A 16,414-nucleotide genomic window follows, 5' to 3' on the forward strand; every position below is an offset into this window, starting at 1 on the left:
CACCACTAATGCTATAGCTGATTTGAGAGAAGAACAAGCTGAAGACATCTGTTCACTCAGAGATGAAATTTTAAAACAAAAGATTCATGTGAGGCAGCATGCAAGAATCAATCAGTAGTAACTGAAAATTTATCTAATAATTTACGTCAAATGAAGTCTGGAGTGACTGAGTAGGTAGAGGAAATAGAAAATAAGTGTGTAATGCAAACTGATGAGCTCAAATCCTGTGTAGGAACCAATTTTAGTAAAACTCAAGGAACACAATAAGAATTAACAGAAGGGTAAAGATATTGGAACCTGCTATACCTTCTCTAGAAAACATTACATGTCTAACTAAACAAGGGATTAGAAAGCAACTGAATCAAGTTAGGAAACACATTTTAAATTAAATTATTGTAGTTAAAGATACCACCTTAGAGGTAGAGGAATTAAAACTACACAATTTTGTTCCCTACAGTTTAGCTGGGCATTTGCATCCTGTAATATTTTTGAAGTCATTCCAGGATGTATTCCCAAAAGGATGGACTGAGGAATGAAAAATTATATTTGCTGTAGATTATTTATAAGAGGTGTTGCAGCACACTTGGGATTTATATTTCATGAATTACAAGCAGCTTTCGAGAACCAATTTTGGACGGAGGGTACTATAGGTAAGATAAGCTTAGATCTAGGGGAAATTAACTGTGTGCTAATTGTTTTGGAAACTGTTGTATTAGGAATGATATGTGATCACAGTAGTCTGGAGTGCTAGGGAAATATGTACCTGACCTTAGTGATGTGGGCGGTGATAATGGACAAGAAGCCAAGGAACAACCAGGTATCACTGCTTCTGTAAAAGAAATATTTTAAATGCTCTGTACCCATTAGTCACTGTATTGTATAATCAACACACTGAATAACAAAAACATCACAAGGTTCATTATATGCTTGGATCCTACCAAGTAACAAAATCACATCACAGAGGGTTTATATGTAGCTTGTAAAAAGGTGCATTGTTTCAGTGTTGACACCACTAATGCTATGACTAACATGAGAAAAGAACAAGCTGAAGCCATCTATTTACTGAGAGATGAAATTTTAAAACAAAAGATTCGTGTGAGGTAGCATGCAAGAATCAATCATTAATTACTGAAATTTTATGTAATAATTTAATTCAAGTGAAGTCTGAAGTGACTGAGTAGGTAGAGGAAATAGAAAATAAGTGTGGAACGCAAACCAGTTATCTCAAATTTTATGTAGAAACCAGTTCTTTAACAGAAGCAGTGATGTCTGGTTGTTCCTCGCCTGCTCGTCCATTACCACCGCCCACACCGCTAAAGCTAGGTACTTCTGGAATAGAGCATGGATACTAGATTACTACTAGTGCCTGTCTAGTTTTAAAAAACTCACAATTCATGTTTCTTTCACTTGAATGTGCCTATTAGATTTATGATTAGCCAATGACCTTTTTATCAACCCACATCTAAAAAGGACACTGATGTGGTTGTTATGTTATTCTCAGCTGCAACCAGTCCAAATTTTTGATCTGTAACTTTCTTTATACTGACGTCAGACACTGAGAATACTGCGGGGTCTTCCTGAAACAGCAAAAGTAAGATATCATAAACAACGTGTTATCTCGGATAGAGAGTTGTCGTCAGATGTACAAGTAGTTTCAGGTGTGCCCTAGGGAAATGTGTTCGGACCCTTGGTGTTCATGTTGTATATTAATGACCTTGCAGACAATATTAATAGTAACTTCAGGCTTTTTGCAGATGATGCAGTTACATCTAATTAAGTACTATCTGAGAGAAGCTGCATAAATATTCAGTCAGATATCAATAAGATTTCAAAGTGGTATAGAGATTGGCAACTTACTTTAAATGTACAGAAATGTAAATTTGTGCACTTCACAAAGTGAAAAAAAATGTAGTATCCTATGACTGTAATATCAATGAGCCACTTGCTGGAATCTTACAAACACCTGGGTGTATCATTTCGTAGGGATATGAAATGGAATGATTGCATAGGTTCAGTCATGGGTAAAGCAGGTGGTAGACTTTGGTTCATTGGTAGAACACAGGGGAAGTGCAATCAATCTACAAAGGAGGCTGCTTACAACTGGTTCTAGAATACTGCTCAAGTGTGTGGGACCTGTACCAGATAGGCCTAACATGGGATATTTAATATGTACAGAGAAGGGCACCACAAATGGTCACAGGTTTGTGAGAGTGTGTCAGAGAGATACTGAAGGAACTGAACTGGAAGACTCTTGAAGACAAATGTAAACTATCCTGAGAAAGGCTATTGACAAAGTTTCAAGAACCAGCTTTAAATGATTACTCTAGGAATATACAACAACTCCCAATGTATCGCTCACACAGGGACCATGAAGATAAAATTAGAATAATTACTGCATGTAGAAAGGCATTCAGATAATCATTCTTTCAAAGCTCCATACATGAATGGAACAGGAAGCAATCCTAATAACTGGTACAATGGGACCTACCCTCTGCCATACACCTCATGGTGGATTGAAGAGTATAGACGTAGATAGACACTCATGCTCATAAATTAAGGATAATGCTGCTACATGGTGAAACAATGCTCTCGTGGGCAGTTTGCGGGTTTAAATCACCTCGGGGTCTGACCATGTGGTGCATTTGACCTGTGGTCGTCGCACGGTGGCAGCTGTCCACATACACAGAGGCGTTTTTTTTTTTTTTTTTTTTTTGGTTTTAGGGCGCAAAACTGCTATGGTCATTAGCGCCCGGTCCGTGACTTAGGAAACTGTAAAAAACCGAAAATGGAAACCAGCAGCAATGGGAACGAAAGTCATAAAATTGGAGAAACTAAAAGCAGAAGGAAGGCTTAAAAATCCACTACAGAAAGGGGTTGGTTGTCCCCAAAAAAAGCTTCAAATGACTGATGTCATTTCACTAGCACTAATAAATTTGAGAACGCGGTCGGCTGAGCGCGTGTCATCCGCTAAAATCGACGATATATCAGGCGATATCTGTAGACGGGAGCGTAACGGATTAAAATAGGGGCACTCAATTAAAAGGTGTCTTACCGTCCACAGCTGAGAGTAGTGGGGACAGAGTGGGGGAGGATCGCCGCTTAAAAGATGTCGATGGCTAAAAAGACAGTGCCCTATCCGGAGTCTAGTTAAAATTACCTCCTCCCGATGACGCGTTCGGGAGGAAGAGGTCCAAGCACAAGGAAGAGCTTTCACGTCCCGCAATTTATTATGGGGAAGTGTCGACCAATGCGCTTGCCATAAATGAACAACACGACGACATAAAACGCTCCGTAGATCGGCGAAGGGAATCGATTGAATAGCTGGCCGAAGAAGAGAGACTGCAGCCTTGGCTGCAATATCGGCCGCCTCATTTCCACAGATACCAACGTGTCCCGGGAGCCAGAGGAACACCACCGAGACGCCCCCCCGGTGGAGCAAGCGCAGACAGTCCTGAATCCGGTGGACCAGAGGGTGCACAGGATAAAGAGCTTGGAGACTGAGGAGAGAGCTGAGGGAATCTGAGCAGATAACGTATTGTATCCGCTGATGGCGGCGGATGTAATGGACAGCCTGGAGAACAGCGTAAGGCTCCGCAGTATAAACCGAACACTGGTCGGGAAGCCGAAAGTGATTTGGGGTGTCGCCAACAATATAGGCACTCCCTACACTTAACGATGTTTTCGAGCCGTCGGTGTAAAGAAATGTGGCGTCCGTCATTTGTGCACATAGAGCAGCAAATGCCCAATGATAAACAAGTGAAGGGGTACCATCCTTCGGAAATCGACAAAGGTCACGGAGCAGGCAGATCCGGGGACAGAGCCAAGGCGGTGCTGTACCCCAAGTTGTCAAGAAGGTTGTAGGAAAGTTGAATGGAGCAGTTGACGGAAGCGGACTCCCAGTGGTAGTAGGGAGGAGGGGCGGCCTGCATACCCTACATCAAAGGAGGCGTCGAAAAAAATGTCATGGGCTGGATTAGCAGGCATGGAAGACAGATGGCTAGCATAACGACTCAGAAGGTCTGCTTGCCGATTGGACAGCGGAGGTTTAGCAGTCTCAGCATAAAGGCTTTCCACAGGGCTGGTGTAAAAAGCTCCAGACACTAAACGTAATCCACGGTGGTGGATAGAGTCGAGACGCCGAAGAATAGACGGCCGTGGAGAGGAGTAGACTATGCTTCCATAGTCCAATTTCGAGCACACTAAGGTGCGATAGAGGCGGAGCAGGACCACTCGGTCCGCTCCCCAGGAGGTACCATTCAGGACACGGAGGGTGTAGAGGGATCGCAGACAGTGAGCCGAAAGATAGGAAACGTGGGAGGACCAGCACAGTTTTCTGTCAAACATAAGACCCAAGAATTTAGCGACGTCTGAAAACGGAAGGTTGACAGGACCTAGATGTATGAAGAGCGCAAGAAACTCCTTACGTCACCAAAAATTAACACAAACGGTCTTACTGGGAGAAAAACGGAAGCCGGTTTCGATGCTCCAAGAGTGGAGGCGATCGAGACATCCTTGAAGACGTCGTTCAAGAAGGCTGGTCCGTTGAGAGCTGTAGTAGATCACAAAATCGTCCACAAAGAAGGAGCCCGAGACATCAGGAAGGAGACAATCCATAATTGGATTTATGGCAATGGCAAACAGTACAACACTCAGCACGGAGCCCTGGGGTACCCCGTTTTCTTGGGAGAAAGTACGGGAGAGAGTAGTGTTCACCCGCACCCTAAATGTGCGCTCTGCCATAAATTCGCGAAGAAAAAGGGGCAGCCGACCTCGAAAGCCCCCAAGAGAACAGTGGGCGGAGGACGGCTGTCCTCCAACAGGTATCGTATGCTCTCTCCAGATCAAAATATATTGCTACTGTTTGGCGTTTCCGGAGAAAATTGTTCATGATATAAGAATCCAGATGGCAGTTATAAGAGTCGAGGGGCATGAAAGGGAAGCAGTGGTTGGGACGGAGAGAGACAGGGTTGTAGCCTCTCCCCGATGTTATTCAATCTGTATATTGAGCAAGCAGTAAAGGAAACAAAAGAAAAATTCAGATTAGGTATTAAAATTCATGGAGAAGAAGTAAAAACTTTGAGGTTCGTCAATGACATTGTAATTCTGTCAGAGACAGCAAAGGACTTGGAAGAGCAGTTGAACGGAATGGACAGTGTCTTGAAAGGAGGATATAAGATGAACATCAACAAAAGCAAAATGAGGATAATGGAATGTAGTCGAATTAAATCGGGTGATGCTGAGGGGATTAGATTAGGAAATGAGACACTTATTGTGGTAAAGGAGTTTTGCTATTTAGGGAGCAAAATAACTGATGATGGTCGAAGTAGAGAGGATATAAAATGTAGACTGGCAATGGCAAGGAAAGCGTTTCTGAAGAAGACAAATTTGTTAACATCGAGTATAGATTTAAGTGTCAGGAAGTCGTTTCTGAAAGTATTTGTATGGAGTGTAGCCATGTATGGAAGTGAAACATCGACGATAACCAGTTTGGACAAGAAGAGAATAAAAGCTTTCAAAATGTGGTGCTACAGAAGAATGCTGAAGATAAGGTGGGTAGATCACGTAACTAATGAGGAGGTGTTGAATAGGATTGGGGAGAAGAGAAGTTTGTGGCACAACTGGACTAGAAGAAGGGATCGGTTGGTAGGACATGTTTTGAGGCATCAAGGGATCACAAATTTAGCATTGGAGGGCAGCGTGGAGGGTAAAAATCGTAGAGGGAGACCAAGAGATCAATACACTAAGCAGATTCAGAAGGATGTAGGTTGCAGTAGGTACTGGGAGATGAAGAAGCTTGCTCAGGATAGAGTAGCATGGAGAGCTGCATCAAACCAGTCTCATGACAGAAGACCACAACAACAACCACAACATAAGTGGAGAGAGCAACAAGATGGTCAACTGCAGAACGATGCTTTCGGAATCCGCATTGGGCAGGTGTTAAAAGACTGCGGGATTCCAGCCACCATGCTAAACGGTAATTCACCGTACGCTCCAAAACCTTACAGACACTACTCGTGAGAGAAATGGGGCGATAGCTAGAGGGGAGATGTTTGTCCTTTCCAAGTTTCGGAACAGGAACGACGATAGCTTCCCGCCATCGTCTGGGAAAAGTACTGTCGGACCAAATTATAAAGGCGAAGGAGGTAACGCAGACTATGGGTTGATAAATGCAGCAACATTTGGACGTGGATTCCATCCGGTCCTGGGGCAGAGGAGCCAGAAGAAGAGAGTGCATGTTGGAGTTCCGCATGGAGAAAACAGTATTGTAGCTTTCGCGATTTTGAGAGGAGAAAGCAAGAGGTCGCACTTCTGCTGCACGTTTCTTCGGGAGAAACGCTGGCGGGTAATTTGAAGAGCTTGAAATCTCAGCAAAGTGCTGACCCAACGAGATAGAAATTGCGACGGGGTCCACTAACGTATCATGCGCGACAGTGAGTTCAGAAACCGGGGAGAAACTAGGCGCGCCTGAGAACCGTTGAAGCCGACTCCAAACTTCCGAGGAGGGAGTGAAGGTGTTAAATGAGCTAATAAAGAATTTCCAGCTTGCCTTCTTGCTATCGCGGATGACACGATGGCATCGCGCATGGAACTGCTTATAGCGGATACAGTTGGCCAAAGTAGGATGGTGGCGGAAAATGCGGAGAGCACGTCGCCGCTCACGTATTGTGTCACGGCATGCCTCGTTCCACCAAGGAACTGGGGGGCACCGGGGCAATTCGGAGGTGCGTGGTATTGAACGTTCCGCAGCTGTAAGAATAATGTTGGTAATATGTGTGACCTCATCGTCAACGCTGGGAAAGTGACGGTCATCGAATGTCGCTAGAGACGAAAAAAGTGTCCAATCAGCTTGGGCAAACTTCCAGCGTCACGGGCGCATATGTGGCAGTTGCGGCTGCAGTCGAAGGACACACAAAAGTGGTCACTCGAGTGTGTATCATCAAGGGCGAACCATTCGAAGCACCGAGCTAGCGGAACAGTACCGACCGCAAGGTCCAAATGAGATAAATTTGTTGTGGAGGCAGACAAAAATGTGGGGACCCCAGTGTTGAGGCAGACTAGATCCGCTTGGTGGAAGACGTCTAGCAATAGTGAGCCACGTGGACAAGGATGTGGAGATCCCCAAAGCGGGTGGTGGGCATTGAAGTCCCCAACCAGCAAATAGGGGGGTGGAAGCTGACCAAGAAGATGAAGGAGATCAGCTCGTGCCATTGGTGTGGACGATGGAATGTATACAGTATAAAGAGAGAACGTGTATCTGGAAAGGGAAAGACGGACGGCGACAGCTTGGAAGGAAGTGTTTAAGGGGATTGGGTGATAATGGAGAGTATCATGGAGAAGAATCATGAGTCCTCCATGTGCTGGAGTGCCTTCAACAGAGGGGAGATCATATCGGATGGACTGAAAATGAGGGAGAACAAAGCGGTCATGGGGACGCAGCTTTGTTTCCTGAAGACAGAAGATGACCGGCGAGTAGGATCGTAAGAGGATCGACAATTCATCCCGATTGGCTCGAATGCCGCGGATATTCCAGTGGATAATGGACATAGGGTGAACAGAAAATGGAGGAATGTGACCAAGGTCGCTGTCAACTCAACGACTGCTCAGAGCTTGCGACCGACAGCATGGAATGGCATTCAGCCGAAGGCAGAAGATCCTGATCCATAGGTTGTTCAGGAGCAGCTCCTGCCACCAGCGATCGGCCGGTTGATCGGCCGCCAGCAGTGCGCCTCGGCGACACAGAAGACGGCCGAGGGCGATTTCCACCAGGTGGTGCTGTAGATGAGACACGCCTTGGTGGAGAAGGAGATGAACTGGGTTTCTTTGTAGCCTTCTTGGAAGTATGATGTTTAGATGAGGGAGGAACCAATGGTTGGGAAGTTGCGGTACGTGAAAACTCTTCACGAGTATGCTCTTTTTTCGAAGTCTTGGTGTCTGACTTTTGGGCTCGAGATTTAGCAGAACCCGACGAAGGGTGAGCCAGAGAGTGGGCAGGAGAAAGTGGTGAGGTTGAACGGGCGATCTTTGCGCTAGCCGATCTGACGACCGTGGCACTAAAGGTGAGGTCGCAAGTCTGCGTGGCCGCCTCTCTTGTTGGCTGAGAAGAAGCAAGGACAGTGCTGTATTTTCCTGTCTGAGGCACAGTGGGCTGTCGACTGGCGAATAATTTTCGAGCAGCAAAGGTCGACACCTTTTCCTTCACTCTGATTTCCTGGATGAGCTTTTTGTCCTTAAAAAAGGGGCAATCTCGAGAGGAAGCAGTGTGGTCACCCATACAGTTGATGCAGCGAGGGGATGGAGGTGGACAAGCACCCTCATGGGCATCATTGCCACACGTAACACATTTGGCCGGATTGGAACAGGACTGGCTGGTGTGATTGAACCACTGACACCGATAGCAACGCGTAGGGTTTGGGACGTAAGGGGGAACGGAAATTATCTCATAGCCTGCTTTTATTTTTGATGGGAGTTGAACTTTGTCGAATGTCGAGAAGACAGTGCGGGTTGGAATGATGTTCGTGTCAACCCTTTTCGTAACTCTATGAACAGCCGTTACGCCCTGGTCAAACAGGTAGTGCTGAATTTCTTCGTCAGACAATCCATCGAGGGAGCGTGTATAAACGACTCCATGCGAGGAATTTAAAGTGCGGTGCACTTCAACCCGGACAGGGAAGGGGTGGAGCAGAGAAGTACGCAGCAATTTTTGTGCCTGGAGGGCACTGACTGTTTCTAACAACAAGGTGCCATTCCGTAATCTGGAACAAGACTTTACAGGACCTGCAATTGCATCGACACCTTTCTGAATAATGAAAGGGTTGACCGTGGAGAAGTCGTGACCTTCGTCAGACCGAGAAACAACAAGGAACTGTGGCAATGATGGAAGAACTGTCTGTGGCTGAGACTCACTGAACTTACGCTTATGAGCAGACATAGTGGAAGGTGAGGAAACCATTGCAGAAGAATCCCCCATGATTACCGGCGTCTCCGATGGCGCGCTCCTCCCTTGTGGGGGTCCTCTCTGAGGGCAATCCCGCCTTAGGTGATTGTTCACAGCTCAGGTCACAACTCCCGACAAACGGACGGAGGGACCAATCGGCACTTGCGGAAGGTATCAGCTCGGGTAATCACCCCTCCCTGGGCCTGGCCGTTACCAGGGGGTACGTACGTGTCCTACCTGTCTACCCGGGGCGGGGAATTACGCGTTACCCCATCACCGGCTACGCACAAAAATGCGTGGGTCGGCCTTCAGACACGCACAGGGAGGAAGAAAGAGAAAGGGAAAAACAAAGAAAGGGAAAGGAAAGAGAAGAGGTCTCAAACGCCGCAGCAGAGAAAAGGGTAAAGAGAAGAGGTAAGGAAAAGAGAAGGACAAAGGAAGGATGAAGACATACAAGCAGAGAAGGCGAAAAATGCGGTACATTTACGAGCGTCCGTCTCCGGACGTAGGCACAAACCATACTCCCAGAGGGGGAGAAAGGGAAGGAAAGAGCCAAAGGTGAGGGGAGGAGGGGCGAAGATGGGGGAGAGGGAAGGATGCGGAAAAGGAAGGTATGCAGCCCGGAAAGGAAGGAGGGCCACATTAGCTTGGGGTCCCCCTGGGGGGACACGGAGGTGTGTTGGCGCATGTCAGAGTATAGTGCACCGAGTAAATGTGCAGACATTTTCAGGCATGCTAACAGTGACTGTGTGTTGAAAATGGCTCAAAGAACACATATTGATGACGTTATGAGGGGTAGAATACTAGGGCGGCTGGAGGCTGGTCAAACACAGCAGGTTGTAGCACGGGCCCTCCGTGTGCCACGAAGTGTGATCTCAAGATTATAGCAACAATTCCAGCAGACAGGAAACGTGTCCAGGCACAACAGTATGGAACGTCCGAAGTGTACAACATCACAAAAAGACTGATACCTCACCATCAGTGCCCGCAGACGGCCACGGAGTACTGCAGGTAGCCTCGCAGCCACTGGAACAGCTGTCTCCAGACGCACAGTCTACAGATGACTGAACAGACGTGGATTATTCACTTGGAGACCTGCAAGGTGCATTCCACTGACTCCTGTTCACAGGAGAGCCCGTAAAGCCTGGTGTCAAGAACACAGTACATGGTCGTTGGAACAGCAGTCCCACGTTATGTTCACGGACGAGTCCCGGTATAGTCTGAACAGTGATTCTCGCCAGGTTTTCATCTGCCGTGAACCAGGAACCAGATACCAACCTCTTAATGTCCTTGAAAGGGACCTGTATGGAGGTCATGGTTTGATGATGTGGGGTGGGATTATGATTGGTGCACATACACCCTTGAACGTCTTTTACAGAGGAACTGTAACAGGTGAGGTGTATCGGGACGTCATTTTCCACCTTTTCACGGGTGCACTGCGTCCCACCTTCCTTCTGAGGGATGATAACGCACGCCCCACCGAGCTGCGATCGTGGAGGAGTACCTTGAAACAGAACATATCAGGCGAATGGAGTGGCCTGCCTGTTCTCCAGACCTAAACCCCATCTGGAATGCTCTCGATCGATGTATCGCTGCACGTCTTCAAACCCCTAGGACACTTCAGGAGTTCCAACAGGCACTGGTGCAAGAATGGGAGGCTATACCCCAGCACCCGCTTGACCACCTGATCCAGAGTATGACAACCCATTGTGCGGCCTGTATACGTGTGCATGGTGATCATATCACGTATTGATGTCAGGATACATGCGCAGGAAACAGTGGCATTTTGTAGCACATGTGTTTCGGGACAGTTTTCTTAACTTATCACCAATACCGTGGACTTACACATTTGTGTCATGTGTGTTCCCTATGTGTCTATGCTATTAGTGACAGTTTTGTGTAGTGTCACATTGTGTGGCACCACATTCTGCAATTATCCTTAATTTATGAGCATGAGTGTAGATACAGAAGTGCTCAAAGCTGTTTATACCTTTCTGTACAGGACGTACCATAATTAATGGTGTAAACATCACGAGTTGAATGTACACAATATTACAAGCAAAAACATTTCAGTTAACATGGGCTCTAAAATGCATACCAGTACCTTAAGAGCCATGACCACTTGTTTAATAGAAGTGCTCATACAGCTCCTTAGGTATGCACTTTAAGAGTGCATGTTTACTGGACTATTTTTCTTGTTTTGGTCCATAGTAGCTCCTCAGAAAATATGGAAAGAAAAGAGCTTTCAGTAGAAAATATTTGTTTCAGAGTATTGATGATGAAGCACTCTTAGCTCTTAAGGTCTGCATTTTACTGCATGTTTACTGAGACTTTTTTAGCATCTAGTATTGCGTACTTTTGACTATACGCTTTTACACTATTAATTATGATACACCCTGTATGTGTTATAACGATGTGATTTACGAGGTGGATTGGTGGAAACCATAATGAAATAGAAGAGGTGACAGAACAAGCTTTCTATATTCTTGCTGTATCCTGCTACTAGTGTGTGTGTGTGTGTGTGTGTGTGTGTGTGTGTGTGTGTGTGTGTGTGTGGACGGAGCGTAGTGTCGCTACATGTGTTGGTTCAAATGGCTCTGAGCACTATGGGACTTAACTGCTGAGGTCATCAGTCCCCTAGAACTTAGAAGTACTTAAACCTAACTAACCTAAGGACATCACATACATCCATGCCCGAGGCAGGATTCAAACCTGCGACCGTAGCGGTCACTCGGTTCCGGATTGAAGCGCCTAGAACCGCACGGCGACTCTGGCAGGCCGCTACATGTGTGTACTTAAATCCACTGCCAACTGTATCGGAGCAGGCCGAACACTAGAGGCCACCTGTAGGATACCTGCACCAGGCACGGTCTCTGCCACACCATCTATATACATGCAGAGCAATGCTCACCTAGCCTCACTATGTTTTAGTTTGTATCACTCACATAAGTTGTTCTGTGTATCACTTAAGCTGCGCCTTCTGTAGGATTGTTTCATCTTGGTATGTGTGGAGTCACGAGAGGCTTGCTATTCTTACTGTTCAGAGGTTTATGAATAGAGTCATATTTGTGATACCTGGATTGGTTTCATCTATTACTCAGTTACTCACGACTGGCAACGAGATTTGAACAGTTCCCGCGTGTGCAGTCTTTAAGTGTAGTTTCATCAGGTGTAGACATTATGGACACCGTGCTACCGTCCCTGACTGAATGGCTGACTTCAGCACTGACCACCTTGTCGGCTTCCATTGACAGATAGGATACAATTCCACTGGTCTACCCACCCACTTTTCTTCTGTGCGATGATTTGGTCAAGGATTGGGGAGCTTACATAAGAAAGACTCAGACTGTATTTTTTTTGGCTTTCAGTGTGACAGATTTGAATTTTTGCAAAGCCTTATTCCTCTCGTGGATTCCACCTTGGGTGTATCATTTACTGTGTCAGCCTGCTCCTTTACAAGAACTGGCAGCTCTTACTTTTGATCACACCTGCAGTTTATTGTTCAGTTACCATCGCAAACGAACATACATTGTAGTGGCACACCTTGAATGCTACCGATGTTGCAATTGTGGTGTCACAAGGATTAGGCCTGTCCTACCCCTCATTAAATCAACCAAGACTTATACAAATAATTGTAAGAACAGTTATTATTACCATGTTCTTTAAGTTTGTTTTTGGGTTTTCAGAAATACTGTGGGAAGAAAGTTTATTTATGTTGCAGATAACGTGGGGGACATTGCCCAACGATCACCACGAAAGCTCGACGTTGCGGCAAGTGGGCGAGGAATAAAACAAATGCTGCAAACTACCGCGAGCCATGGGGGACACGTCAAAGGAAGAGATATTCTCCTATCTCTTTGTAAACAGATCGATAGAGCCTTGAAAGGTTCACGTAAAACATATAGGCGGGTGACACATTAGGTGGGATCCGATGCCTGTAATACTTCCACAGTTATTAAAAAGTTGTTAAATGGCAAAACCCATAGTTCATCATTTGTATAGATAAAAAGTTGTAAAGATATAGGAAAGGAAGAGTTGTGGCGTCAGAACGAAAAGTGATACATCACTCAGCAACGAAGAGGGACATAAACAGTGGGCGTTACGTGGTGAAAACAAATCAACTGATAAAATAGTAAGTCTGTAATTAAGCATAAAGCCACATAACACTGCACAAGAAACCCGACCTGTTATACAGGGCAACAAAAGTTCACTGCCTTAGCCGTAAGTGTCAATTTATCACTAACGCCCATAATGACTATTAGGCAAACTCTATGGTACATGACACAATTATCTGTTTAGCTCTGGCCAACGAAGTCCACCAGGTTTTTGTCTGTGAAACAGCCCCTCCCCCCTCCATTGGCAGACGTTTTGCAAATAGCACAATCTCTTGAAGTTTCTCTGGCAGCAGGTGACCAAATTGAGGTATGGGGCAATGTAGCAGTAGTGTCACAAGATGTGCCCGCTAGGATGACAGATAGCTTGCACAAGGAACTGACAGTGGCAGTGGTAAATGTGCAGGTCCAGTGAAGAGCACCAGGTTTAAGCAGGTTAGTCATTATGTGCACCATGCTATCAGCCCACACTGAACGGCTTACTTTGGCTCTGACCACCTTGTCAGCTTCCATTAACAGACAGGGTATGGTTCCACCAGTCTATCCACACTTTTCCTCCGTATGATGATTCAGTCGAGGGTTGGGAAGCTTATGAAAAAAAGACTCAGACAGCAGTTTTTGGCTTACGGTGTGACAGCCTCAAATTTATGAAAAGTCTTATTTCTCTCACAGATCCCACCTAAGGTGTATCATGTACTGCAACAGCTTGCCCCTTTACAAGAAATGGCAACTCTTATTTTTGATCACATGTCCAGTTTATTGTCCAAATACCACCAGAAATGAAAGCACATCACAGTAGCATGAGTTGAATTCTACTGATACAGCAGGAAGCCACACCTGTCATATAGTGTGAGGGCGGCTGAACTTCACAGCCTTATCTGTAAGTGTTAATTCATTAGCAATACCATAATACTCTTGTGCGCAATCTATGGTGCGTGATGCAATTATCTGTTTAGCTCCAGACAGGGAGGTGCGCCAGAAAACTCTCTGTTGGCAGAAGTTTTGCAAATAGCACAATATTTTGAAGTTTCTCAGGTAGCTGGTAACTAAATTGACGCATGGAGGGATGTGGCAGTAACATCAAAAGACGCGGCCATTAGGATGACAGATAGCTTGCATGAGGAAGTAGCAGTTGTAGTGGTAAACATGTGGGCCCAGCGCCGAGCAAACCGAGGCCGCCACAGTGCCAGCATCAGCATTCTCTGTTTCTGTATTGTCCTTTATGTTTTGTCCAGCATGAACATTCGGCATGCCCTGAGTGCTGGGCTACTGTAATGTGTGCCAGAATAAATTCCACATTGCCTACATGTGCTGTCGCTGAAGGTTGCTCAGAACAGGAACACGGACAGAAACTTGTAACTCCAATGCTTGTGAGTTCTCCCAAGTTGTTTATCGAGTTAAACACTTGTTGCCAAGTACTCCGGCTGCAGGTCGATGCAGATGCTGCAGTGATGTTATTGAATTCTCAAACCTATGTGAGTTTAGGCTCACCGCCATTGACACTGGTCACACATAAGTTGTTCAGTTACAGTAAACAGAACATTGTGTTGTTGGGACAGTTTGTGGCATCTGCCTATTACAAGTCAGTGGTTCATTCCATTATATCTTTGGTGGTTGCTGATTCGGGTGTTGAGAACACATTCGGGATGGATGCATTTCAGGCGTTTTGATTTTTTATCACCAATATAGTTCATCTTGCGTCCGGTCAGGCACCAATTGACCACGCCTCTCCTGGGTTGCATTAATTATCTGGGTGATATTACTGTCATAGGTTTCTACACCCTAGGGAAGATAGTTTACTACCACAAATTCCTGCCAGTGGCAGCCACATTGACCCATCCACTTCATGCCTTGTTATGCAAGAATGTAACTTTTTGCTGGAGCCCAGACTACAAAGGTGCTTTTCAAATGTTGTAATCCAAACTACTCTCGACCCCTTGTTTAGCTACGTTCTCTCCAGACCAGCACATAGTTCTGACGACGGCTGCCTTACAGTACAGCCTCCAAACGCACCGATATGCCAATGGCTCTGAATGACCTGTTGCTATTGCCACTAAATGTATCATTCTGGCCTAGCAGCATTAGTCTCAAGTGGAAAAAGAGGCTCGTACCTAGTCTATGCTTTTCAGAATTTTTTTTTTTATGGCTCCAAGGTTCACCTTATTACTGACCATAAATACTTGGTTTCCTTGTTTAACCCTCAGATTTCTTTCCCTGAAAAGCCCACACACTGTCTACAATGCTGGGCACTCTTCTTGTCTCACTACAATTACGAAATGCATTCTCGAACTATGTCTAAACACGTCAATGTGCACATGTCTAAACATGCCAATACGGATGCTTTGGCCCACCTTCCTTTCAGTCCTGATCCCAACTTTGATCATGAAGAATTGCTTTGCTTCCATCTTGGTACTGAAACACAGGCTGTGGTTGAGTGTGCCCCAATTACGAGCACGTACATACCAGCTGCTGTTGCTGCTGACCTGGTTCTCCATCAGGTGGTTCAGTTTGTTCATCGGGGCTGGCCAGATAAACCACCGGGTCGGGCTTCAGACCCCTTGCTCAACTATTTTTCCTTACAGTATCACCTCTCTGTTTATGAATGTTTTGCTATTGTCCACAGAACCCCTCTCTCCCAGAACAATCATTCCCGCCGTGTTACAGTGTGAGGTTCTATGCCTTCTCCACCAGGACGATTGGGAAGTTTCACACTTTAAACTGTCAGCTAAAAGACACGTTTTTGGCCAGGGATTGGCAGTAAAATTGTCCGTTTTGTCACAACTTGTCAGTAGTGTGCCCGAGAACAGGCAGTTCCCACAGTGTCTCTGTTCCCCTAGTCCGCTCCATGCCAGCCATGGGAACGCATTTGTGTAGAGTTTGTGGGTCCCTTCTCAAATTCCTATTGGCTCTTGGTTGTGAATGTACTTTCCCTGTTTCCTTACAGTCTCTGGTGTGTGTCAACTTTGGCGTAGGTCACAATTAATATGCTTTTGAGGGTTTTTTGTATTGAGTGGTTGCCTTGCACCTTAGTTTCTGATAATGGGGCCCAGTTCGTTTCTCACACACTTTCCAATTGTTTTGTTCCCATCATGGCACACGTCCGCAGTTCCACCCTCAATCAAGGGCCAATGTGGAATGACTAGTGCATACATTGAAGTCCCAAATGAAAAAGGCTGTCACAGATTCTTCGCCGGATGACACTCATCTCTGTTTGCTGACCAACTTTTGCTTCATGCCTACGGGGGACCAGCCACGCGCACTCCTCCACCTTCTGTAGCCTGTGCCGCACCCGCTGTAGTCGGGTTCATTCTGCCGCTTCATGCCAGGATTGTCGGTATGGGTGTGAGGATTGGTCACCAGACCAAGT

The 16,414-nt window shown here is 45.9% G+C and overlaps 1 protein-coding gene across 9 annotated transcripts in view; it reads right to left on the bottom strand.

Moving 5' to 3' along the window:
• LOC126427362 (zinc finger protein 708-like) overlaps positions 1-16,414 on the bottom strand; it is an 86,835-nt gene that overhangs the window by 61,431 nt on the left and 8,990 nt on the right. The window contains exon 3 of one of the 9 annotated variants that reach the window (XM_050089707.1): positions 769-829. The exons of 7 other annotated variants lie outside the window; for them this stretch is intronic. The gene's annotated coding sequence lies outside the window, so the exon portion shown is untranslated. Of the gene's footprint in view, positions 1-763; positions 830-16,414 lie in introns of all 9 variants that reach the window. One more of the 9 variants, XM_050089709.1, reaches the window with a different exon arrangement.

This window comes from Schistocerca serialis, chromosome 11 (genome assembly GCF_023864345.2).
Source record: "Schistocerca serialis cubense isolate TAMUIC-IGC-003099 chromosome 11, iqSchSeri2.2, whole genome shotgun sequence".
Classification (NCBI taxonomy): Eukaryota; Metazoa; Arthropoda; class Insecta; order Orthoptera; family Acrididae; genus Schistocerca; species Schistocerca serialis.